General features: G+C 43.2%; 1 protein-coding gene and 1 pseudogene across 1 annotated transcript in view; one reads left to right on the top strand and one right to left on the bottom strand.

The window, feature by feature from the left end:
• LOC124776809 overlaps positions 1-27,860 on the top strand; it is a 187,197-nt gene that overhangs the window by 95,160 nt on the left and 64,177 nt on the right. The window lies entirely within an intron of this gene.
• Positions 11,910-12,028, bottom strand: LOC124778318 (annotated as a pseudogene).

Below are 27,860 nucleotides of genomic sequence, written 5' to 3'. Positions count from 1 at the left end.
TCAGTGGCTTCTCAATGCGTATGTTCTCTTAATGAGCTGACAAAAGCGACTTGCACTGTACTCCTCTACCTACGTTACAAGGCTTACAAATAATACTCAGACGATTTTCCTCTTTTTTTTAGTAATCATTCATGATTCGGTCATTACACAATGTCACTGACCTTTTTTACGGTTAACATTCACATTTTTTAAATCCAATTTTCAGCGATTTTAGTTGCGTAATTTCACTTACAATTTCAGTTAGTAATAATATGAAGTTGAAATTTCCATGGCAGTGTTTGCGGTGGTTGCTACACCGGATGAATCAGCTAAAACATTCACTGCAAATATTGCAGAAATGGAAAGTCCTATTGATGTGCAGTTTTCGCAGAATGGATTGGTAACCAGGGGCTCGTATTATTAGCCAATAAACAGACTGTAATAATACTTTGAAAGTGCGTTCATTGACAACCATACACTTTTTAAATGGAGCAATGGCTATTGAGGTTAACAAACTAAAAGTGAGGTAAATTAGAATGTCAGTGGTGTTTGTTGCACGAGTCTACTGCGAGTCGTTTAACTGATACTGCATTTTGAAAAAGTTTCCACACCGTCAACTTGTTTGCGCCATTCAATCTGCATAGTTGCCAGGTACGATGTCGTTGTTTGCTTTACAGAGTGCTTGTAGTTTCCCTTGAGTGCACTGCGACTTGCAAGTCAGTTAATGTGCGACAGTCTAAGCAGTAGGTCGTGAGTGGACGATGAGATATACCAATCCAGAAAAAGCCGACATCCTCATGGTGTATGGAGAGCGTACGAAGAATGCAGTTCGTTCCTGTACGGTGTATGCGGCAAGATGTCCCAATAGACGTCAACCATCTCGGCAGTTATTTATCAACCTTTTCAACCACTAACTTGAAGGTAGTACTGGAAAAAAATCAAGAAGATTGACGAGCCTCAAACCTCACTCTTTGAACAGCCACTTTCATTTGAAAATTCTGGTCGTGTCATTGAGAAACAAGTGGAACGTTTTTATCAAGATATCAGTTCGCTGGTATACCAACATAATGGTATAGTACTGTTGGTGACATAACCGAAACGCACAGCAGACATGTCATCGGAGAAAAAACTAGATTAATTCTTTAAGGAGAAGAGAGAAAGTAAATGCATGCAATGAACACGTATTTCCTATGTAACAATGAGGCTCTTTCATGTTTGTATTTCAATAAAATCTCTATTAATATCGGAAAATTGAATTATTTTTCATTCCAGTTAGATATCTTTGCGAATTTTCTAGTTTATAACGATGCCACATTGTCACAAAACTGTTGTTGTTGTTGTTGTTGTGGTCTTCAGTCTTGAGACTGGTTTGATGCAGCTCTCCATGCTACTCTATCCTTCCCAGTACTTACTGAAACCTACATCCTTCTGAATCTGCTTAATGTATTCATCTCTTGGTCTCCCTCTAGGATTTTTAACCTCCACGCTGCCCTCCAATGCTAAATTTGTGATCCATGGACACCTCAGAACATGTCCTACCAACCGGTCCCTTCTTCTTGTCAAGTTGAGCCACAAACTCCTCTTCTCCCCAATTCTATTCAGTACCTCCTCATTAGTTACATGATCTACCCATCTAATCTTCAGCATTCTTCTGTAGCACCACATTTCGAAGTCTTCTATTCTCTTCTTGTCCAAACTGTTTATCGTCCATGTTTCACTTCCATACATGGCTACACTCCATACAAATACTTTCAGAAACGACTTCCTGACACTTAAATCTATACTCGATGTTAACAAATTTCTCTTCTTCAGAAACGCTTTCCTTGCCATTGCCAGTCTACATTTTATATCCTCTCTACTTCGACCATCATCAGTTATTTTGCTCCCCAAGTAGCAAAACTCCTTTACTACTTTAAGTGTCTCATTTTCTAATCTAATTCCTTCAGCATCACCCGTTTTAATTCTACTACATTCCATTATCCTCGCTTTGCTTTTGTTGATGTTCATCTTATATCCGCCTTTAAAGACACTGTCCATTCTGTTCAGCTGCTCTTCCAGGCCCTTTGCTGTCTCTGACAGAATTACAATGTGATTGGCGAACCTCAAAGTTTTTATTTCTTCTCCATGGATTTTAATACCTACTCCGAATTTTTCTTTTGTTTCCTTTACTGCTTGCTCAATATACAGATTGAGTAACATCTGGGAGAGGCTACAACCCTGTCTCACTCCCTTCCCAACCACTGCTTCCCTTTCATGCCCCTCGACTCTTATAACTGCCATCTGGTTTCTGTACAAATTGTAAATAGCCTTTCGCTCCCTGTGTTTTACCCCTGCCACCTTTAGAATTTGAATGAGAGTTTTCCAGGAATAATTGTCAATAGCTTTCTCTAAGTCTACAAATGCTAGAAACGTAGGTTTGCCTTTCCTTAATCTTTCTTCTAAGATAAGTCGTAGAGTCAGCATTGCCTCACGTGTTCCAATATTTCTACGGAATCCAAACTGATCTTCCTCGAAGTCGGCATCTACCAGTTTTTCCATTCGTCTGTAAATAATTCGCGTTAGTATTTTGCAGCTGTGATTTATTAAACTGATAGTTCGGTAATTTTCACATTTGTCAACACCTGCTTTCTTTGGGATTGGAATTATTATATTCTTCTTGAAACCTGAGGGTATTTCGCTTGTCTCATACATCTTGATCACCAGATGGTAGAGTTTTGTCAGGGCTGGCTCTCCCAAGGCTATCAGTAGTTCTAATGGAATGTTGTCTACTCCCAGGGCCTTGTTTCGACTCAGGTCTTTCAGTGCTCTGTCAAGCTCTTCACGCAGTATCATATCTCCCATTTCATCTTCATCTACATCCTCTTCCATTTCCATAATATTGTCCTCAAGTACATCACTCTTGTACAGACCCTCTATATACCGCTTCCACCTTTCTGCTTTCCCTTCTTTGCTAAGAACTGGGTTTCCATCTGAGCTCTTGATATTCATACAAGTGGTCCTATTTTCTCCAAAGGTCTCTGTACGGGACAGATAAAAACTGGGATCAGATATGGATTGAGTGCCTAAAAACCCATGCGGCTATTGCTTAACACAGATTAATGAAAAACGTTTTCGTCGTTGTCGTGAAGTAACGCGACGCGGCACTGGCGGACGTACCAGACGGGCAGGTGGCTACGCGTGGGCAAGGCTGTCCCGCTGGACCTCGTGGGGCACCCTTGACCTTAGCAGCTGGGTCTGGCCGAGTATCGTCGGCGGCCGGGCCGGTCGCTCTACCGCGAAGCCGGTGCGCCTGCGTCATAAACTAACACTGCATGCACGGCAGCCAGAAATCCCCACAATTAAACGCGCACGCTGTCTAAATTACGTCACTGGCTATAGGTTTCCCCAACAGCTAGTAGGGAAAGTTCAATCCTTACTGATGAATTTTCCACGCGTATGACAAAGATCATAAAAATTTAATAACCACTCTCAAAAATCAAGCTGTGACCGTGATTATTGGTTGTGATCTTAATCCTTGTCTACACATTCACGCGTCAGTGCGACACATTTTTCCCAACGATGGATGGCGTGATGTAGATAAATTACTAAATCTACTAATTAAAATAACTGAAGATAATAAAAGCAAACCCAATATAACTTCATATGAAATAGTTTGAACAACAAAACGTAAAGAACCTAATAAAGAATAACATCAGTTTGATGATCAAACAGCAATTCTTACAGTACAGACTTCCAATCTACTGCAACGTAATAAAACTGCATAATAAAGATAACACGTATAAGTTAAACAATGAAAAATAATTCTGATATCTAAAGAATCATTAAGTTAAAATTATAGAGTGAATAATTTGGTAAAACAGGAATGGATCATACTTTGCAAACTAATTTAATTGCATCTCTTAGATAAAAGTGACGTGGCTCACGTCAGTCTGTACTCAAATCCTGTAGGAATTTAAAGGTCGAACAGACGTAATTACTGGGCTCCTGCTCCCAAAATTTTTCTAAATCCATCGTCGAGGTAGCAGCCTGATTTGTGGATATGAGCTCTCAAAAGCAACTACGCTGTTATTTTTAAGTTAACTTAATCTCATGATAACAAGTTATGGATTGTCAGAAATATAAATTAATGATTTAAATATGAAGAGTTTATTTATTCTTTATGTCAGCCCCTTAAAACATAATCATTCTTTATGTCAGCCCCTTAAAACATAATCATTAAATATAGAAAGATCAGCAAAAGGCTACATAAAAATATAATCTCAAGTTCTACAGTGTCTCCTCGTCATAAAGACAAATTTATGCCTTTTGAATATGCACTGCAGCAGTGCAAGAAATGTTCCATCTCGAAAATCGCCTCTTCGTCATTCCACATGTACACTTATATTCCGCAAGCCACCTTACGGTGTGTGGTGGTGGGTATTTTGTGAACCACTGTCGCCGTTTGCGTGAACAACAATTGCTGGTGATCCTCCATGTGGGCTCAAAGATCTCTGTGTCTTGATGGTCTTCTCATGAGATATACGTAATAGGAAGCAATATACTGGTTGACTCTTCTTCTAGGAACACACGCTCTCGGAAATTTAACAGTAAACCACAAAGTGATGCAGAGCGTCTCACTGGTAGTGTCTCCAGATGGGTTTACTGAGCGTTTTCATGACGCTTTCATGCTTATTAAATGAACCTGTAACAAAATACCCTGCTCTTCTTTGGATCTTCTCAATTTCCTCTATCAGCCCTATCTGGTTCAGATCCCATACTATTAAGGAATATTAAACTATGGGAAACGAGTATTTTGTAAGCTAGTTCCTTTGTTCAGGGACTACATTTCCTGAGGATTTTTCCGATGAATCTCAGTCTGGCGTCTGCCTTACTCGGGATGAATTTTTTGTAGCCATTATATTTCATATCGCTCTGCACTCATACTCCTAGATATTTTACAGAAATAAATTCTGCCATTAATTGTTCTGCATTTGTGTAATCTGTTATATACATAAACCATAACGTATGTGTGTATGTCTGGGATCTCCTCCCCTTTATTGATTTCTGCCAAAATGAGATTTTCACTCTGCAGCGGAGTGTGCGCTGATATGAAACTTCCTGGCAGATTAAAACTGTGTGCCCGACCGAGACTCGAACTCGGGACCTTTGCCTTTCGCGGGCAAGTGCTCTACCAACTGAGCTACCGAAGCACGACTCACGACCGGTACTCACAGCTTCACTTCTGCCAGTACCTCGTCTCCTACCTTCCAAACTTTACAGAAGCTCTCCTGCGAACCTTGCAGAACTAGCACTCCTGAAAGAAAGGATATTGCGGAGACATGGCTTAGCCACAGCCTGGGGGATGTTTCCAGAATGAGATTTTCACTCTGCAGCGGAGTGTGCGCTGATATGAAACTTCCTGGCAGATTAAAACTGTGTGCCCGACCGAGACTCGAACTCGGGACCTTTGCCTTTTGATTTCTGCCAAATCTGGCACAGATAGAGCATACCTCATGAGTATCAGTATTGAGGGATTTATAACCTCCTAGCTCTAACTGAAGTGGAGACACGGGCAACAACGTGTTTTTTGAGCTTCAGACATACATGCTGTCCTGCAAAGACGGGTGTGTTGTGTGGGAACAGTGTCAGCCTGCCAGATCACCTACTTTGCAGGGCAGCCTACATCTCAAGGGCAAGAAATGGTTTATCAGGTCCTGACATGTATGTTACCCTGTATGACAGGTGTGTTGCACTAGAGTAGTATAGGCCTGCTTTACTGTGCTATATTGTAGGGTTATATGTGCTGATGAGTATGACTCGAGGAGGTTGAGATGGATAGAGGAGGGGATGGACAGAGCTAGGGGAATGACGAAATGGACAGAGAGAGGTGGAAGTTGTAGAGGGGTAACGGACAGATGGAAAAGAGGAGGTGGAGATGGGAAGGGCGAGGGGGGTTGGAGGGTATGGTCAGAGGCAGGGAAGTAATATATGGTCAGAGAAAGAGGGGATGGAGGAAGTGGACGAAGAGAGAGTGAAGGGGATAAAATAGGGGTGGGAGGATGGGGTGGACAGACAGAGGGAGGAAGATGTGAATACTGAGAGGGGAGGAAGACGTGTGTTCCGTATTTGTGTCGAATGTGCATGTGGGTGAACCCAAGGAGAAAAGGCTAGTAATACAGTAAAAAGTCTTGCTTACTGTGTATTCGCAATACGTTACTACGTTTATGTCGAGGGTAAGTTGGCATTCCCTGCACCAAGTGTCGATCCTCCGCAGATCTACCTGCAGTCCGCTACAATTTTCTAGTGCCGTGACATCCCTGTATACAACAGTATCATCCGCGAAAAAGATCATGGAACTTCTGACTTTAGCTACCTATATCTGCGTAAAGTCAACAGAAATTGCGTCTGACGACACGTAACTGTTTCTTCATCCGAAGAAAGAGTAACAAGTCACTGGGAGCCATGTTAGAAGAATACAGGTTGTTGGGCAAATTTCTATTGCCCAAAGAAGCAGCATTTGTAACTGTGACTTCCTCAGAATGAGCTGTGGCGGTAGAGTGGGCCAAATACCCCCTCGGACAGCTTCTCGTGGTGCTCTGTAACCTCAACAAGAGATTTCGGTAATATGTTGCTGTGACTATTCACAAAACACATTTAGCTTGCTTTGTTCGACTATAGCTGGGCTTCACCCTCTTCCGGCAGTAGTGAATCCGTATGTTTCCATTGCTTTCTTTGCTCCTTTGTCTCGTAGTCATAGTGATACACCCACAACTCGCCCATGGAGGCTAGGCGGCTAAAGCAGCAATCTGATTTGATTTGACACAGCTGTAACATTTGCGCTGATGCCTCGGTTCGGCAGGCTTTTGTAATGAGCGCGAGCAGTCGCTGAAGGGTAACACCTGAGGCAAACGTCGCTGCATTTTGATGTACATGTTATACGGGAGACCGCAGGACCTACTATGGACTTTCATGTTTTGATACCGTCTCCACACATTGGACTTCATAGTCTACTTTATAACAGGAGGCACTCGCTCATGTTCGGTTTCACGGGAATACAGCACATCGAACATTTTGGTTAGAGGGATGAATGTAAGACTTCGAGCTCCACTTGATTCCTTCCTCACCTGTAAAGGGCTCCTAGTCCTACTATAGACACGCCACCTGCGTTCAAGTGGATGAGCAGTGATAAATCATGTACATCTTCCAGAGCAGACAGCATGCACTGGAAAGGCATTTCCCCCACACACTCATTCAAAGTAGATCCTAATTTCTTGACAGCAGTCAGAGTGATTTCTGTCTGCTTGCGAACAGCAACTAACTCATCCCGTGTCTGAGAACAGCATTCACAGTGCTGCTTTATTTCGACTGGTAAAATGTTCATCTGAATACTGGATAATTAACTTTAAGCTAACGTCGCTGATACTGAGTTAATTATATATATTCACTTTAAGATTTGGAGCTAAAACGCCCAAGGAAAGGATCTGCCTAAATAACGAGATACAAATCCACAGTACAGATTTCTCGAAGATCACTTTGTTTCTGGAACTTTTGTCAAGAATGTGGGTCTCACGGGGTGTTCCGGCGATAAATCCCTGCAGACGCAATATCCTCTGTGCCCTCGGTGGCGCAGATGGATAGAGCGTCTGCCATGTAAGCAGGAGATCCCGGGTTCGAGTCCTGGTCGGGGCACACATTTTCAACTATCCCCGTTGATGTATATCAACTCCCGTCAGCAGCTAATGGTATTGATTTAATTGCAATTTCGTGCAACAATGTCTAAAAGCGTGTTAATATACGACAAATGTCGATAACATTCATTGCTGCCGTTGTGGGAAATTAAATTGAGCTCGATATGGCAGCTAAAACATGCGCAAAGCGTAATATTGGAACCTAAAAGTAAACTCCGTTCTCATGCCGGTAGCGACGGATCGCCGTGTCATCCTCTACCAACGGCGTAATAGGATGCTGTATGGAGAGACGTGGAGTCAGCATACTGCATACGAGCATTTATAAACTCAGTCTATTACTATCTCGTATTTAATTTCAGATATCAGATTTAATAAAGCAAATGACACAAATCCGGGAGATAAAATAAGGAAATTACTTGATGAGCTGGAGCAAGGGGAGAATGTCAGTAACATTTATGACTCGACAAGTTAAGATGAACCCGTTAACGTTGAAGAGGATGATATTGACCCTACAGATGGCGACAGTGAAGAACGCCAAATTACAATTGTTGGTGCAGACCCTCCATATTCTGGCGAAAAGGGAGCGATCTTCCGTTGCGATCAAGAAAGCGATCCAGGATTGTTTCTTTATCTTCCTCGTCTTCACTGTCACCCGTCATTTCAAACTCAGCTAAATGTGTTTCTTCATCTTTCGATGGTTAGTACTACATCATTCGACCTCGAAAGATCTCTCTGCAGGGTAAGGATGGACGTCCCTGGTCATCTGTAGCTCCTAAAAAAAAAGACAGCGCGTACACCTCAAAGAAATATTATTCATCATCTTCAGTCCCCTAACAATGGCGCTAGAAATGCCACTACGTCGTTAGAAATATTTTCTTTATTTTTCACAGATGACATGTTACAATTAATAGTAAATCACAAGAACGAGGAGGTAATGAGAAAAGATCAAAATATCAAAATCCAACGATCACTCAGAATTAAAAGCTTTAATTGGTACCCTGATCTTTGCAGCAACTTTGAAGAATAACCATTTATCAACTCGTGAATTATTTGACAGTAATTTATGTAGCCCTAGATATAAAGCAGCCATGAGTTCCGAGCGATTTGAGTTTTTAATTTCTTGTCTGAGGTTTGATGATAAGTTGACTCGTGAGGAACGAAAGCAGTCCGATCCATTTGCAGTTATCAGGGAATTATGGGATGAATTTGTTATCAATGTCGTAACTATTAAAATGGACGAACTACTCCTTGCTTTTCGTGGTGGATGTCCGTTTCGTATGTTCATAGCTACCAAGGCCGCTAAATATGGGATTAAAATTGTCACGGCGTGTGGCTCAGGAACAAAATATATGGTTGATGCTTCCCCTTATCTCGGCAAAGGCACAGATACTAACGGTCTACCACTTGGAGAATACCACGTGAAGGAGCTCTCAAAAACAATGAGAGGATCTAACCGAAATGTTACAGTTGGTAACCGGTTCACATCTGTTAAGTTAGCCGACGATCTGCTACAGGAGAAACTCACTCTCGTTGGTACTTTGAGACACAATAAGCAAGAAATACCTCCAGAACTACTTATAACCAAGAAGAGAGAGATTGGAACATCCATGTTCATCTTTGACAAGGAAATGACTCTTGTCTCATATAAACCTAAGGCAAATGAAATAGTCCTTCCGTTATCTACGATGCACGACCAAGCTGAAATAGATGAAGTAACTAAGAAACCTAAAATGATTCATTGGTACGACGACACAAAAGGTGGCGTTGATTCATTAGACCATATGTCTCGCGACATTTCTTGCAGCCGGAAGATTAAACGCTGGCCTTTGTGTGTCTTTTACGAAATTCTGAACATTATGTATGTTAATATGTGGGTAATCCACGTTCACAACAGCACCTGTGAAAAGGAGAACGTCCTGAAGAGGAAACATTTCCTAATACGACTAAGTGAAGAGCTACTCTCACCATGGATGCAACGCAGGTTACACGTACCAAGAATGTCAAATGTCCTGCACCTCACTATACAGTCTGTCCTTGGAATCGAACTTCATCGTAAGAACATTGGTGGAAATGCTGAAATATCACCTGCCCCGAGGAAGACTATCTGTCACATCTGTCCGTCAAATAAGAGAAGAACGACAACAATGTTTTGTGCTGTTTTTTGTAAGGCATTTTGCAGAGTATTGAGCGCAATTATGCATTAATTGTTCGAAATAAATGTTCTCATTGTTGTCAAAAACTGTTGTGTCTGTGATAATAGACTGTGGTCTATACTGTTTATTAGTGATAATTAATAAATAATAAAATGTGTTACCAAATTTTGCTTACTTTTTTTATGTCGTAAAAATTACGAACGTTTGTAACATTAGATAACTGAAGAACGTTTGTGTTCTAGGGTTTGGTACTGTAAGACGTGACGGTAAATTTCATTGTTCGTTTGCGGCACCTCTCTAGCGCAAGTGGTGTATATTTTGAAAAGATTATGATAGGACTGTAAACACTGTTTGCAGAGGATGAGACAATTCATGTACGCTGATAGGAGCTTTTTCACCACTATTTCGAAGCGCATGTATAAAATTGTTACAGCTTTAACAATAAACATAATGTTTCTGGCGTTTATCTGTCGATTGTTTCAAGCTGTTTGATTTTAAAAGCAGGAATTCCTCTGTTGGGCACACTGTATCTATTGATGAGTCCTCCAGATTAATCTTTTATATAGTCCTCTCTGCTTGCGCGTATCAAATATGTTTTAGTGATAATCAGTTTTGCAAACAATCGATTTCGTGAATAACGAAGTCACTTACACGGAGGGATAAGTGTCTTTATTGTTTATTTTAGAGCTTATAGTAAGACTGCTCTGACACATTTTTTCTATTTCACTCTCAGTAAGACAATTTCTCTGACGCAACTATGTCATGGGTCTGATAACATACCATGGAGTGGCAGTGCATTTAAAATTGAGATTCTCTGTTATTGTATTTGGTTAGATAACACACTACCTGGAAGTTCATGCCTCTCTCGACGCTGAAATGCTTCGGTAAGGAAGCTGTTTAATCATTTCTGCGTTACACCTCGGTGCGTTTAGACGAAGTACAGTGGTATCCACCTCTACGTAAATCAGGCTTACTTTTGTCACATACCTTAACATAGATTCACAGAATATTGATGTCGATGTGGATGTGCTGGTGATGATGTTCCGTCGCTTTCTTGCATCCAGCGTAAGGAAGAGAGAGTCAGCTAGCCTTGGAGATCTTAAAAGGTCAGCAGGTTTAACGTCCTCAGCGGACGGGAAACCCATCTTCAAACTAGCCGTTTTCTCACGTCATTTCGCGGCAACCAACCCGAAAAGTATCACTACATGGCAGCTACGGATCTCACTGCTTCCACAATCGGAATGTACATCCCTGTGCCTTCTATGCAGGCCACATCAAGAAAATGCCTCTGTTTGATTTACTTATTTACTTGGTTTTAGACTGTGCCTCATCCGTTTTTGTATCATTGTTTTAAGGAAGATTGCGTATTTAAACATCAGAAACAGAGCTTTACGTTACACGCTATAAACTAAGTCTGCTGAGTCCTGCACTGCTTTTAATGATTAAATTACGGCGGTAGTCACTCGTTTGTAGAACAGACTAGCGAAAAATCTTTCAGTGGCAAGTCACCATCCAAGTGTATCTTCGTTCACTGGTGGCCGGTGAAATTACTGCATCAGGAAGAGTAGCAATTAACTCAATTTCACGTAGTATGTGTTTAAAGTATAGCAGGAAGAATACATGATTAAATTTGTAACTGATTTGGAAGTACGCAGAGTGGGAAATTTAATACACAGAGCGGCCACCTCTGGCAGCAGTAGTACATCCAACCCAGCTGGGAGTCAACTTGAACGAAGATTGGATAACAGGTAAGGTTACGTTATTTCACGCTGCTTCATCTCTATTGGCCGAATGCACCAACCTCAGTCAAAAAGGAAGATAACTGAGGTCCCTTGATCAAGGTTAAAAGCAATGTCTCTGGGGTACACCAACGTTAATTTAAACTCCGCCCGAGCAGGCAATGAAGGCCGAACGGTACCGACCGGCCGTCGTGTCATCCTTAGCCCACAGGCGTCACTGGATGCAGATATGGAGGGGCATGTGGTCAGCACACCGCTCTCCCGGCCGTATGTCACTTTTCGAGACCGGAACCGTTACTTCTCAATCAAGTATCTCCTCAGTTTGCCACACAAGGGCCGAGTGCTCCCACCCCCCCCCCCCCCCCTCCTCTTGCCAACAGCGCTCGGGAGGCTGGACGGTCACCCATCCAAGTGCTAGCCGAGCCCGACAGCGCTTAACTTCGGTGATCTGGCGGGGAACCGGTGTTATCACTGCGGCAAGGCTGTTGACGCCAAGATAGATTGCCAGTCAGCAAATTGTCGTCGACCAATCATGCATTTGACGGCGATTAACTCCGCGTATTGCAATGAAAGGCGCCAAGAAGATGCAAAGACATTAATAGAGAAACTAATTTGCACCCGGCCGCCTATATACACGAGTTTCCTAAACAATCGCTGATGGGTGACGTCACTGGCACGTGTTCTCACTTTCGTTAACAAGCAGAAGTGTGTTTATATTTCTCTACTAGTCTGTTCGTTTATGTTTGGGGAAATGGAAAAGAAAAGAAGGACATCAAATTTTCGAAGTATGGGATAGATATACTTCTCTAATTGGCCTGCGCAGTTGCATCAGTTTTTGAAAATCAAAGAACTGACACTTGCAGTATAAAAGGAGAAATGTTCAATGTCTCGTTTTGACCATCATTTGTTTCGTTTTTTTCCGTTCAGTTCGAATACCTACGTCATTTGAATGTAAACTTCATCAAATATATGCTAATTAACACATCTAATATTCATTTTTATGAAAAATAGACATATTTTTATTTCTGACTATATACTGCACACAAAAACACAGTTTTTATTGCAAACAAAAACTCTTAATTTCCAGTCATTTATAAAAGACTGTCAATCAACATTGTATGATTACAAAACTAAAAATTAAATTTTCCTGTCTTTTTGTATTTTACACGTCACATAAATCCTCATAGAACACTTACCTTTGTTTAAAAGCTTTAATCTACGTGAAATCGAACCCATGCCCCAAGCAGACAGCAAGCATGCTACTACATCTACATCTACATCTACATCTACATCCATACTCCGCAAGCCACCTGACGGTGTGTGGCGGAGGGCACTTTGAGTACCTCTATCGGTTCTCCCTTCTATTCCAGTCTCGTATTGTTCGTGGAAAGAAAGATTGTCGGTATGCCTGTGTGTGGGCTCTAATCTCTCTGATTTTATCCTCATGGTCTCTTCGCGAGATATACGTAGGAGGGAGTACTGCTTGACTCCTCGGTGAAGTTCTCGAAACTTCAACAAAAGCCCGTACCTGCAGAGCCTTCCACTGGAGTTTATCTATCATCTCCGTAACGCTTTCGCGATTACTAAATGATCCTGTAACGAAGCGCGCTGCTCTCCGTTGGATCCTCTCTATCTCTTCTATCAACCCTATCTGGTACGGATCCCACACTGGTGAGCAATATTCAAGCAGTGGGCGAACAAGTGTGTTGTGACCTACTTCCTTTGTTTTCGGATTGCATTTCCTTCGCATTCTTCCAATGAATCTCAGTCTGGCATCTGCTTTACCGACGATCAACTTTATATGATCATTTCGTTTTAAATCACTCCTAATGCCTACTCCCAGATAATTTATGGAATTAACTACTTCCAGTTGCTAACCTGCTATATTGTAGCTAAATGACAAAGGATCTTTCTTTCTATGTATTCGCAGCACATTACACTTGTCTACATTGAGATTCAATTGCCATTCCCTGCACCATGCGTCAATTCGTTGCAGATTCTCCTTCATTTCAGTACAATTTTCCATTGTCACAACCTCTCGGTGTACTACAGCATCATCCGCAAAAAGCCTCAGTGAACTTCCGATATTATCCACAAGGTCATTTATGTTTATTGTTAGTAGCAACGGTCCTACGACACTCCCCTGCGGCACACCTGAAATCACTCTTACTTCGGAAGACTTCTCTCCATTGAGAATGACATGCGGCGTTCTGTTGTCTAGGAACTCTTCAATCCAATCACACAATTGGTCTGATAGTCCATATACACTTACTTTGTTCATTAAACGACTTTGGGGAACTGTATCGAACGCCTTGCGAAAGTCAAGAAAGACGGCATCTACCTGGGAACCCGTGTCTATGGCCCTCTGAGTCTCGAGGACGAATAGCGCGAGCTGGGTTTCACGCGATCGTCTTTTTCGAAACCCATGCTGATTCCTACAGAGTAGATTTCTAGTCTCATGAAAAGTCATTATACTCGAACATAATACTTGTTCCAAAATTCTACGACTGATCGACGTTAGAGATATACGTCTATAGTTGTGCACATCAGTTCGACGTCCCTTCTTGAAAAATGGGATGGCCTGTGCCCTTTTCCAATCCTTTGGAACGCTACACTCTTCTAGAGACCTACGGTACACCGCTGCAAGAAGGTGGGCAAGTTCCTTCGCGTACTCTGTGTATAATCGAACTGGTATCCCATCAGGTCCAGCGCCCTTTCCTCTTTTGAGCGATTTTAATTGTTTTTCTATCCCTCTGTCATCTATTTTGATATCTACCATTTTGTCATCTGTGCGACAGTCTAGAGAAGGGACTACAGTGCAGTCTTCCTCTGTGAAACAGCTTTGGAAAAAGACATTTAGTATTTCGGCCTTTAGTCTGTCATCCTCTGTTTCAGTATCATTTTGGTCACAGAGTGTCTGGACATTTTGTTTTGATCCACCTACCGCTTTGACATAAGACCAAAATTTCTTAGGATTTTCAGCCAAGTCAGTACATAGAACTTTACTTTCGAATTCACTGAACGCCTTTCGCAGCCTAGCCCTCCTCGCACTACACTTCGCTTCCCGTAATTTTTGTTTGTCTGCAAGGCTTTGGCTATTTTTATGTTTGCTGTGAAATACTACAGAGCCAAACTGCAAGCCGAAAACAATCTTCCATGTTTTAATGTATTCCACGTGACTGGAGAACTTAGATTCGATTTTCTCTAGAATTTTTAATAGTTGTAGCGAACTGGTTTTGAAGAGATATATTGGAGTTGTCAGCTCCACATACCATAAATATAAAATATTATAAAAATCCGATTGTCATGCGAGCCCTCTGTTAGGCAAAACAAGCAATGTGGTCACGTGTGGAGGCACTATTAAATTCTACTCCCGGTAAATCTGATTCAAAATTAATAAACTTTCTGGGTTCATCTTACAAATAGTGTATGGTATACGATGCCTCCAGTCTGTCTCAATACACCAAAAAGCACCACTATCTTAATACGGTATGCTTATGAGACTCTGGTCATATCGAGAAAATGGGTGAGCCACGATCAAACGTTGTTGTTTTTGTTGTGGTCTTCAGTCCTGGGACTGGTTTGATGCAGCTCTCCATGCTACTCTATCCTGTGCAAGCTTCTTCATCTCCCAGTACCTACTGCAACCTACATCCTTCTGAATCTGCTTAGTGTATTCATCTCTTGGTCTCACTCTACGATTTTTACCCTCCACGCTGCCCTCCAATACTAAATTGGTGATCCCTTGACGCCTCAGAACATGTCCTACCAACCGATCCCTTCTTCTAGTCAAGATGTGCCACAAACTTCTCCCCAATCCTATTCAGTACCTCCTCATTAGTTGTGTGATCTACCCATCTAATCTTCAGCATTCTTCTGTAGCACCACATTTCGAAAGTTTCTATTCTCTTCTTGGTTCAAAATGGTTCAAATGGCTCTGAGCACTATGGGACTTAACATCTGTGGTCGTCAGTCCCCTAGAACTTAGAACTACTTAAACCTAACTAACCTATGGACATCACACACATCCATGCCCGAGGCAGGATTCGAACCTGCGACCGTAGCAATTCTCTTCTTGTCCAAACTATTTATCGTCCATGTTTCACTTCCATACATGGCTACACTCCATACAATTACTTTCAGAAATGACTTCCTGACACGTAAATCTATACTCGATGTTAACAAATTCTCTTCTTCAGAAAGGCTTGCCTTGCCATTGCCAGTCTAAGTTTTATACCCTCTCTACTTCGACCATCATCAGTTATTTTGCTCCCCAAATAGCAAAACTCCTTTACTACTTTAAGTGTCTCATTTCCTAATCTAATTCCCTCAGCATCACCCGACTTAATTCGATCAAACGTAACCACACTCAATTCCCTCGTTTAATTTTGATCAAGGTCAGTACGCCAGAGTTTTGCGGTGAACAGGGTTCAATGCCGACTTCATGGTAGTTAACTTTTAATCGAGATTGCTGCACTCAGCAGTATGCCACCTTCATCAGTCACACTGACTGAAAAATGTTACGACAGGACAACAGATGAACACTCCCTGTATCTAGGGAGGTCAGGACTGTGCAGGCATCATCTTCTTGAAGGCTTATGTCATGGAGACCTCGAAACTGGAGCACAGTCACCTGCATTAACACATCAGAAATGTGAGAAATGATGTCTAAATTATCGGCTATGCAGCCCCTGGTGAACATGTTGTGTCTCTGATGGCACCCATGCTAGTATGTTACGTGCAGGGCCCGTATCATCATGAAGAAGGCGACCTGGCAATCTTTGTTTCCCCAGGAGCCTCCACCAAAGGTGGGCTCGTCCGCCCTGGTGCTGTACATAGAAATGGAATTAGTCTGAAAAGCTGATGTGGTGTCACGCTGGTGTCCATTGTTGTGGGTGCACCACTGTTAGCGCTTCTGCTGACGGTATGTGAGCTCCAGATGTCGTCACACCTTCCGGGTTTGGAAACTTGTCTTGTTGCAAACAAGTCCATTTCCTGACCGCAGGCACGTAACATGGCTCTACAATCCTGCATAACAGAGTGAACAATATGTCTGTCCTCTCAGGCGCTAGTCATGTGGGGCTAATAACGCAAAGCCTTGAGTACAGTGTTGTGTACAACTTCATACGCAATGGTAAGGAGAGGTGAGCTACAAAGCGTTGCAACAGCTGTTATCATAGGAAAGTTGGATGGCAGTAGAAATGATTAGTGAACAAGTTAAAAAAGCAAACAGAAGATTTACTTAACTTCTATTCACTGTAAGGAAGATGAAGAAGTGCTAACAGCTCTTCAGGTACAGATTTTAGAGCCCATGGTTACTAGACTTTTTAGCTCCAAATGATCGTTCCTGTCATGTCCCTGAAAACTGACCAATCCTCCAGGAACATCCTGTATTTCTGTTTATCCACCTATTTGATTTTAGAAGAGTGATTCCAGACCTATGGACTACCCTGTTAAAATAGTCTATTCAGTTACTGAAAAAAGGACTAGCGACAATACAGTCTTCCGCACACGTTCTTGATGTTATGTACATTTTCTTGTTGTTCCTTGTAGGTAATATGGACAAAACAAGAAAGAACTATTTAGTGAACATGGGCTTAAAATGCGTACCTTAAAAGCTGTTAGCACTTATTCAGTACAAGAGATCTGTTTCACAGTAGCGAAAATCAACACATACTCTTAGCTCTTAAGGTACGCATTTTAGAGCCCATTTTTACTTTTTTCTTGTTTTGTTCCATACCACTACATCTCAAAATATGGAAAGCAAGGAGTTTGCAGTAGAGGAGATTTTTTTCACAGTATCGAAGATGAGGAAGTGCTCATAGCTCTTACGCTATGCATTTTTGAGCTTATGCTTACCAGACTTTTTTGCTTCGAATCATGGTTCCTGTCACATCCCTGAATATTGACCACTCCTCCTTGGACATCATGTATAAGGCCAAAAAATACGACATTGGAGAGAGGGAAACTTTGTGAGGCTATGTTACCAACATAGCGGCCGTTTTGGAGACCGCCGTCTTGTCGATGCAACTCGTAACATTCAAATGGAAAAAGGTTCATGTCACATGTACTGTGAACGGATTTGCCGAGTATTAGAAGACGGTGATGATGTTGGGAAAGGGGACACCCGAATAAAGAACAATGTTTAGTAGGCAAAATTTATATGTATTCCAGAGTACGGAGCATAGGGATCGCGTCAAGGGGTGCCGTACATGCCACCAACCCTCTGGAGGAGTCATCGTGGCTGAGTTAAGTGGACCAAAATCCAAAAAACAGGATACGAGCGTGGAGGATAGGTGCGTACTGTCGGTCCGAGGGTTGAGAGCAGAGAGCAAGCAACTTCTTCAAACTCTTGTCGCTTTCCCTGTAACCACAAATGACATCTTTCCCACACTTCCTATTGGACGCGGCAGGCACCACTCGGAAAGTGTGCCACTCCCTGCACCAAGTGCCTATCCGCTGCAGATCTTCCTGCATTTCGCTACAATTTTCTAATGCTGCAACTTCTCTTTATACTACAGTACCATCCGCGAAAAGCCGCATGGAACTTCCGACACTATCTACTAGGTCATTTATATATATTGTGAAAAGCAATGGTCCCATAACACTCCCCTGTGGCACGCCAGAGGTTACTTTAACGTCTGTAGACGTCTCTCCATTGATAACAACATGCTGTGTTCTGTTTGCTAAAAACTCTTCAATCCAGCCACACAGCTGGTCTGATATTCCGTAGGCTCTTACTTTGTTTATCAGGCAACAGTGCGGAACTGTATCGAACGCCTTCCGGAAGTCAAGGAAAATAGCATCTACCTGGGAGCCTGTATCTAATATTTTCTGGGTCTCATGAACAAATAAAGCGAGTTGGGTTCCATACTGTAGCGCCTAGAACCGCTCGGCCACTCCAGCCGGCTGCTGCGGATAACACACTTCGTCTACAGGATGTGCTCGACATCCTCTAAGCATATTGTAATTTTTTTAATTTATTTTTTTAATTTATTGGGTAGATAGCGAAATGTCAGCTATGATGATACACACTTGAGGACAACAAGTCACCCATTTTCGGAGCCGAGAAAATCTCCGACTCGGCCTGGAATCGAACCCGGCCCTCTTCGATTAGCAATCCGCCGCTCTGATCGATCAGCTATTGAGGCGGACATTGTAAGGGTTTCATTATCTTCTGCGCCTATTCCTCATAAAGTTTAACCTACAGATGTACCAAAATTCTCATTATTGATGTACGTCTCACCCCTGTTTCCTGCAAAATGCGGCGCGTACTGTGTGATCTGTGCTCTCACTAAACAATGCCTGAACAGCGGTTGACGTTGCTTCATCCGTAGCCATTCTGGATTGTGCAGCTTTCGGTTTGTCTGCGACAGATGTGCCACCACCACATTCAGGTAATGGGTGGTGTGAGGTAAAGGGCCAATTGTGGCGCCCGGAGAATATTCAAAGTTTGCGTGGCCGCACGGGCCGCTCGGCCAGCCGGGGCCCGGCAGCAAACTCGTGGTGGCGAACGTTAGCCGGACGAGAGGGGTAGCCCCAGCGCATGGTCCAGCCGCGTGGCTGGGAATTCCGCTGTGACGAGGACTGTGCTTTGTGTCGATGAAAGAGACTTGTATGCCGAGAGTGCCAAAGATGGCGGACTTTGTGAAACCATCATGGCAGACATTTCACAGCTCGTATAGAAATTAATAGTAGCCAGATGAACCACGATACATCAAAAAGAAACATGTACATTACTATTATTTGCACGACGATTCTGATGGTGTAATCATATTTCCAATATCTTTATTAGTTATAGTTTAGTATCTGACGGTAAATTATACAAGTAACATACAGCAACGAATTTCCAGAATATAAAAGCTTCATCCGATTTTGTCGATCGCGTGTCATTAGAAAGCTATTAGTGTAAACCTAAATTGGTATGAATTACAGGCATGTAACTTGAATAGTACATGAGTTATTGGACGTCAAAGTGGCCGATTACTCTCGATCGTGTCAAGTCATAAATACCCCACAGTTACACGAAAACGCGGTAGCAGCATGCTTATAAATATATTTATCCATCTATGTCTTTGTTTATATCCGATATATACACTATTCACGAAGAAATTGGTTAAATATTTACTGTGTTTTAGAAAGCACAGAGGCATTAGGTTACTGGCCTACCTTTTGCTGCTATTCCTTTGAAATATGTCTATTTAACTTGTTTATTTATTTAATAATATGTGTTAGAGCGTGTTTATGGTCCGTCCGAAGGAATATTTATTTAATTTCAAGTTATTTAAATGTAAATCCAGTATTTTGAATCTGTTTCATTATGATTGTGACTGTGCGTTGGCTTGAAGACAGGGCGGGAGCGCTCTAGCTAATCACAACGATCGTCGCATAAAGGATACGTGGAGAGACTATATGGAAGTGGGGAGGAGCATCGTTTCCGGAAAGGACAAGAGGCAGGCCTGGGGCAGTGTTGGACAGTACGGCACAGGACACCAAGTGCTGGACGCGACGGCGCGACGGACGCACAGTCGCGAGAGGGACTTGGAGAGTGTGGAGCGGTTTACGCGTGGTCGTGGTAGATAGAAACACTTCGGAGTGCCGACTTGTGCATTTGTGAGATTTCCGTGGCTTCTACAGTGAAGACGTAGAGTGCGTTTAGAAGTGAATTTTTGGCGAGCTGTGTTGTTGCTCACAACTAATAACGTGCTGTAGGAATCTATTGTTTCCCTGTTATTCAACTTATATTTTATTTAATTGCTGGACCATCGACACCAATAAGTGTTTGGCAGAAATATACCTCATTCTCAAAAGTACCTCTACTATCGTACTCATCATTTAAAGTAGTTAAGACAGTACCTGCAGATTTCATTTAAGTGCAGTCTTTCACTTATAAATTTGTATGTTACTATCATAATTCGCAATTCCCGAGTGATAGAAACCTTCGACCATTCGACTCATGTGTGTATTCTTATCGTACACTGTAGACTCAGCAGTATTTGGCCTGTAATGCGGCAACTACGTATCCAGCCCCTAGACAACGAAACCAGCCAAAACTTTTAATATTGCAACTTTGAGTCTGTGAGTGCGTAGCTAAGGGCCATCGCACCAACATCCTCATTTCATTTTACTGTTTTGGAAATCACGCAGTGGTGTGTCTGGGTGGCACTGGTTGAATACCTCTGCAATCAGGCAGTTGCTACTCTCTCCTGGCATCAGGACGATCTCAGTTCGTTCGGTTTGTGTTAACACCATCAGCTTTCACGTAGCCTGTAAGGAGGAAATATCACGCGCAGATCGAGAATGAATAAAGCTATGCTCAAATGAAAGGCACTATTATAAGCCACTATTGTTTTTCTCGAGTAATTCTCTATATGTTTTGTATGTCACATCACCCCCTTCCCATTTGAAAATGACGGCTTGCGTCCAGGATGGCGGCTTACAGAATGGGCACTATGTTGATAACATAGCCTCACATGTTTTCCCGCCTTTATCATCTCATACCACTTGACTTTAAATTTCTGTTTATTGATTTATTCTCGTTTTAAAAGGATGGCTCCATAGTTATTGACCACTGTATACTCAGTTTTTAGTGTCTTTTGAGATTTTTTATGAGGATTTTTACTTCACGGATAATAGAATTTTTACAGTAATCATTTGACCTATTAATACGTCGGTAGGCACAAAAAGGCAAAGTATTTAAAAGGAACACAGCCGTATGATAAAAGCTAGTAAAGATTTGGAAGGAAAACATGCGCTAAAACTAGTCGACAAAATTATAAACACTAGGGTGTTGAGGATTGTACAATGATTATTTGATGGGCTACTGTACACTCCTCACAGTATAATTTGGTTATGATTTGCCGTGTTTCATGTTATAGTAGGGGAAAATTATTAACTAAAAATATGCAAAACGTGCTCGTGGCACAAAAATGAGATATTTTAATAAAGGGATTAAGATGAGATTTCCAGCCAGCACTTGATCTAATTGCCTTTAAGAACGGTATAGGGCCTGATCCGATAAATGATGGTGAACGCTGTGGACGGTGAACACTGTGAGGATCCACGGAGAACGCTGCTTGCTGGTATGAGACAATATTATCAGCACTCGTCGCGGTTTGAAATGGGCGTCATTGTGAACCTGCCTGTGGCCGGATAGTCGAGTTCTACAAATATCTAGGCACCCGTAACGTTCGGATTGGACTGTTCTCCCATGCTGGACTAAATGTGAACATGAGGGAAACCACGCGCATCTTCAAGGATCTGGTCGAGCAAGTTCGTCCATACCAAGAGAAGGACACTGTTTTGTGAGGCGAGCATATTGTTGTATTATCCTCATATCTGCACCTTTCATTTGGACACAATTAATGGGCTCTCTGTAACACTGTCATTGTGACAGTGAAGGGAGAGGTCATACTCTACCATTGCTATGTGCCCTCTTGTTATGATGTGGGGAGTCATTCGTGGTAGCTTCAAGTCACACATGGCATTGATCGAGCGAATTCCTACTACAAAACAGTACATCACAGACATCCCGAATATTTATCTGATATCTGGTAATGTCTTCGAACGGAGCACGGCAGTAGAGGCTTAAATACACTTTTTCGATCGATTCTTGAGTATTTATCATGTTGGTACACTATAAGAGATAGAGAAGGTGGAATGAAGTTAGGCTCGTTTCGTCACGGGAGCGTTTAGTAGGCGCGATGGCGTTACGAAGGTGCTCAACAGACTCCAGTGGTAAACATTACAAGAAAAGTATAGTGCACCACGGAGAGGTGTACTGTTGAAATTCTAAGAGAGTGCGTTCCCTGATGAGTCGCGCAACATACTACTTCCTCCCACATGCTTCTCAGGAAATGACTACAACGGGAAAATCAGAGAAACTAGAGGTTTATTGAGAATCATTCTTCCCCCACGTCATTAGTCAATGGAACAGGAAATGTAGAGTAGGTTCAAACGGCTCAAAGCACCATGAGACTTAACATCTGAGGTCATCAGTCCCCTAGACTTAGAACTACTTAAACCTAACTAACCTAAGGACATCACACGCATCCATGCCCGAGGCAGGATTCGAACCTGCGACCGTAGCAGCAGTGCGGATCCAGACTGAAGCGCCTAGAACCGCTCGGCCACAAACGGCCGGCCGTAGAGTAGGAAAAAGGTTTTATGGCAGGAGGGGGGGGGGGGGGGCGGAGGAATTGATACCTGAATATTACAAGTATTCTCCAACACATACACATACAATAAGATGAATTGTGGAGAATAGTGTACATACAGAACATTAGTCCACCATGGCCCGTGTCTCTATGAAATACCTAAGTGATGGTGCCAGGTACACCCTCGGCCAGCAAGGTACCTCCTTACGTCCCCAAAACATATGTGGGACAGTCTCTGACTTCATTCCAACTCGATGTTAATATGGCAATATCAAGCATGTTGAGGGCCATTGACACTGTGATATAACCGCAGATATCAACGTGGAACGTACGACGATCGTATCCGTTAGGACATTGGGGTGACGTTTGCCGTTAATGGGCTATGACAGCTGACGACCGACGCGAATGCCTTTGGTAATAGTAGGACATCGGCTGCGTCGCCTCTCCTGGGCTGGACCATGTTGGTTGGACCAGAGACGACCCTAGACGTGGTCAGATGAGTCTCGATTTAAGTTGGTAAGAGTCGATGGTAGGGTTCGAATGTGGTTCAGATCCCACGAAGCAATGGCCCCAAGTTGTCAACAAGGCACTGTGCAAGCTGATAGTGGCCCCAAAATGGTGTGATCTGTCTTTCTATAAAATGGACTAGGTCCTCTGGTCCAACTGAAGCGATCATTGACTGAAAATGGTTATGTTCGGCTACTTGGAGGTCATTTGTAGCTATTCATGAACTTCATGTTCGCAAACAACGATGGAATTTTTATGGATGACAATGCGCCATGTCACCGGTCACAGTTTTTCGCAATCGATTTCAAAAACATTTTTGATAATTCGACTGAATGATTGTCCACCCAGATTGCCCGACAAGAATTCCATATAATATTTATGGGACGTAATCGAAAGGTCAGTTCGTGCACAAAATCTTGCAGGCAAACACTTACTCAATTATGGACTGCTGTAGAGAGCATAGCTCAATAACTATGCAGAGCACTTCCAACGACTTGTTGAGTCCATGCCACGTCGGGTTGCTGCACTACTCCGGACAAAAGGACGTCCGACACGATCCAATGACTTTGGTTACCTCTTTGTATAACAGCGATGGGCCAGTTTCCCTCGGGAGACAATCCATCGTCCGCCCATATGACGCTCTTCTCAACACAGTCAGAACACGCATCTAGCCTCAAAGCAGTGCAACACATCGTCCGTATGACACTCTTCCCAGCATAATCCAAACACACATCTAGGCTCGGGCTCGAGCGGTGTAACATCCTGCTGACCAGAAATCAACAGTGCAGACGCGGACAAAGGATTCGATTCTGGGTTGAGGAGGCGGGGGGGGGGGGGAGAAGGGGAATCATAGTTTCTTCCCCTCCCCCCTCCCTCAAATATAACTTCCCTTTACTCCCAATAATAACGTGGCACAGATGCTTGGAATTTCAGTAACGATAACTATAAATTGTATTAAATGTTTTGGCATAACAGTAATTAGTTTACATCAGTCCTTAGTACACTGCTTTGCCATAACTTACAAACCACTGGAATTCGGAGAAATAGGGCATTTGAAAAGCAATCGTCCGAAAATTTGCGAAGTTGTTGTGACAACCATTTCATTTAGAAACTTTGGAAACGTGATTTACTCCTCAATCAAGGTGTGCACTCAGCATTATCAGTATCTCTTAGGACTGTGATTGTGAAGACATGTCTGCAGACAATGGTTATGCGGGCATGTAAATGACAGGTATGCTGTTTCGCTCAAACCGTTTCCACCAACACTCGGGAAGTCAATCTCTTATGTTTATTTTTTTCTTAGTTGGTAGTCACCGAGCGAGGTGGTTCAGCGGTTAGCACACTGGACTCACATTCGTGAGGGTGACAGTGCAAATCCAAGTCAGGCCATTCTGATTTAGGTTTTCCGTGATTGCCCTAAATCGCTTCAGGCAAATGCCGGGATGGTTCCTTTAAAAGGGCACGGTCGACTTCCTCCGCATTCTTTCCTAACCCGATGGGGCCGATGACCTCGCTGTTTGGTCACCCCACCCCCACATCAACCAACTAACCATTAGCTGGTAGTCTTTCGTATTATGTCTTTCCTTAATCAACATCCTGTGGTTTGAGGGTCCTACCTTTGGACTCACGGGCTGTGTCTGAATTTTAATCGGGGCAGGTAGTATGGGCAGCCTGTGAATGGACGACTTTTCTTGGCTGGGATGTTGTCTACAGGTGGTTGGGCCGCAAGCCCATCCACATGGGCAAGCCCTTACGCAAACAGCTGAAAAGTATCCTCTGTTAAATACAGCTTGAAATGTCTAGAGTTTCTTGACATTTTCGACACAGTTAGTTTTCACGCTACTTGATTCTCCGAAAGTTACCTGACAAACTTGAAAATCGATATAAGTAAAAATACACTGCCTGACAAAAAATGTGAAGCATTCAGAAGGGGAGGAGGAAACTAAATAAAACTGCACGGGTTGAGAGGGTATGCGATGTTATTTCGCTGGTTATAATATGGGGTCAGGTGGCAGTATGAGTTTCTCATCAATATGATGTTCTAACACATCCGGCCCCCGTTCATGTACTTAAACGGTTGAATATGGCGTCATAAAGGCGTTGTATCCCCTCCTGAGGCAAACTGGCTGACAACTGTTGTAAGTGGTCCTCGAAATCCCGGATTCTGACACTGGGGCAGAACTGACTTCAGAGCTGGTCCCACACATGTTCTAGAAGGGACGGCTCTGGGGATCTTGCTGGCCATGGAAGTACCTCAACATCATACACACATTTCATGGAGGCTCCACGATTCTATGAGAGCGGAGGATGTCCATGACGTATCATTTGTGCCATCTTGTTTTCTTCAATTACTACAATGGTAACCTGAAATAATACATGACGGCTCCCCACTCCATGACGCCAAAAGTAACCCCACGGGATCTCTCGAAAATATTAGATAATAAGACGTTTCCCCAGGTCGCTGCCACACGCGCCAACGATGGTCATCTGGTCGCTGAACACAATGCGACGCCATTCATCAGCAGTCCATTCTTCCTTTTCCTGGTGACACCACCACTCCTAACGTAATGATTTGTGTACTGGTGTTAACGATAGCGTACACGTGGGACTCTAATTCCCTAGTCCCACAGGTGCTAGTCCCCGACCATTAGGTGCATGATGACACATAACGGTGCAGGGAGTCTATTACATGTTCTCGGATGACAGGCGCAGGTACGAAGGAGTTACGACGCGACTGGTACATAGTACGGCGATCCTCCCTTGTGGGAGGATATGCCAGAACCTTGATGAACAGTGAGCCTGTCCTCACATTCCCATGCAGGCCAATATCGGACCACTGTCACATCCAAAATTCTGGATATTGCACGATTCGACCAGCCAGTCAGGTGGAGGGTTACAATGAGACCCATTTAAAATTCTGTCAGGCGCTGATAACTCAGTCTCTCAAGAGTACGCGACATCTGCATGTTATTCACCCAGCAAGTCAAATGGAGAGTCACAATGATACCCATTGAAAACACTGTCAGGCGCTGATAATTCAGTCTCTCACGAGTACACGACATCTCCATGTTAGTCACCCAGCTAGTCAAATGGAGAGTTACAATGGTACCCATTTAAAACTCTGTCAGGCGCTGATAACTCAGTCTCTCACGAGTACGCGACATCTCTATGTTATTCACAGTGATCACTCAAAACCTGATGCTGTTCACTCCCCCTATATATACCCTTGTATCAACAGTAATGCACTCTGGTGCCCAATCTACCTGCCACAGAGAATTATAAGTCTAAATATTTACGTATCAACCGATAATGCGTGCGTGTATGAAGTTACATTGACATCTGACCATGTCTCCGGGTGCCTCACATTTTTTATCAGGCAGTGTATAAATGCTATCACTAAAATATTCTCTGAGGAGGAGGATATGACCCCCATGTCCACCCTGCCCTCCCCCCTTGGAACCGCGCCTGCAACAGCGTAGTGTCACTGCCAACTTCGTTGTTCATTTAATTTGACTTTGGAATCTGTGTAATGAAACCACATCAGCTCTCAGTGGATGAAACTTCATTTCACTTGCTTCACTCTTTCTGGGTGATTAGTGTTTTTTCAGTGAATGTTATCGTGAGGAACGCTAGTGTACATCGGTAGCAACTGAGAAACTGTGTGGGCTGCTGAGTGAGCGTGCCCTGCGGTCGGCACAGCATGCATTACGCAGGGCCGGCTCCAGCGGCCTCAGTGACCTCGACTCCTCCAGGAAGCGCCGGTTGTCCTTGGCTGCGGACCGTTGTGCAAGGAAGCGGCGCCGAACGACCACCACCCGCAATTCTGCGGTTGCGCTACACGCGCGCCCTGCCCATGTACGTTATTATCAGCCTCACTACCACCCTTCTCTTTCGTTGTTTCAAACCGACGAAAGGGAAGAGGGAAGATTACTGCTTACCGTCCTGTTGACGACTACATCATAGGAGACGGAGCACAAAACTCGAATTGGGGAGAAACAGGGAGTCGGTAGAGTCCACTCCAAACGATCCATCCCGGCATTTGCCTTACACTATTTACGGAAAACTTAAATCTATATATTTTACAAGCTGCGACGGACTCACAAATAAAAACAGTCAACCATGAAGTATAGATTTTATTTATTTAATTCTAGTTACTTCGTATGGAGAGCATTAGATATATACTTACTTTTGTTGTGCTACTTCTGTCAACCTCCCTTTTGATTATCTCTTCTTTGTTTCATAATGTTCTTGCTGAGTACCCGGCATTGTACAGGTGTGTATTTACTCCATTCTTCTATTAGAACATCTCCTTAGTCCCCCCTCTCTCCCCATCTCCCATTTTATCTCCTCTCTGTCCATATCCTCCACTCTCTCCTCTCTGTCCATCTCCTCCTACACTCCATCTCTACGAAGCTGCTCCTCGTCCCTCTGACCATCTGTTTCTTCCCCATGTGTCTATCTCCTCCTCCCTCCTCTAAATCCATCTCCTTCTGCCCCTCTCTCTGTCAATCTCCTGCTCGCTGCTCTCTTTGTCCAACTCCTCCACCCTTTCTCTGTCCATTTCCTCCTCCCCCTCTATCTGTTCATCTCCACCTCACTTCTCTCTCTGCCTCTCTCTTCCTTCCCCTGTCTCTGTCAATCTCGTTCTCATCCTGCCTC

The sequence above is a fragment of the Schistocerca piceifrons genome, chromosome 2, assembly GCF_021461385.2.
Source record: "Schistocerca piceifrons isolate TAMUIC-IGC-003096 chromosome 2, iqSchPice1.1, whole genome shotgun sequence".
NCBI lineage: Eukaryota > Metazoa > Arthropoda > Insecta > Orthoptera > Acrididae > Schistocerca > Schistocerca piceifrons.
The sequence above is the reverse complement of the archived record's forward strand: the minus strand, read 5'-3'. Positions and strand labels throughout refer to the sequence as shown.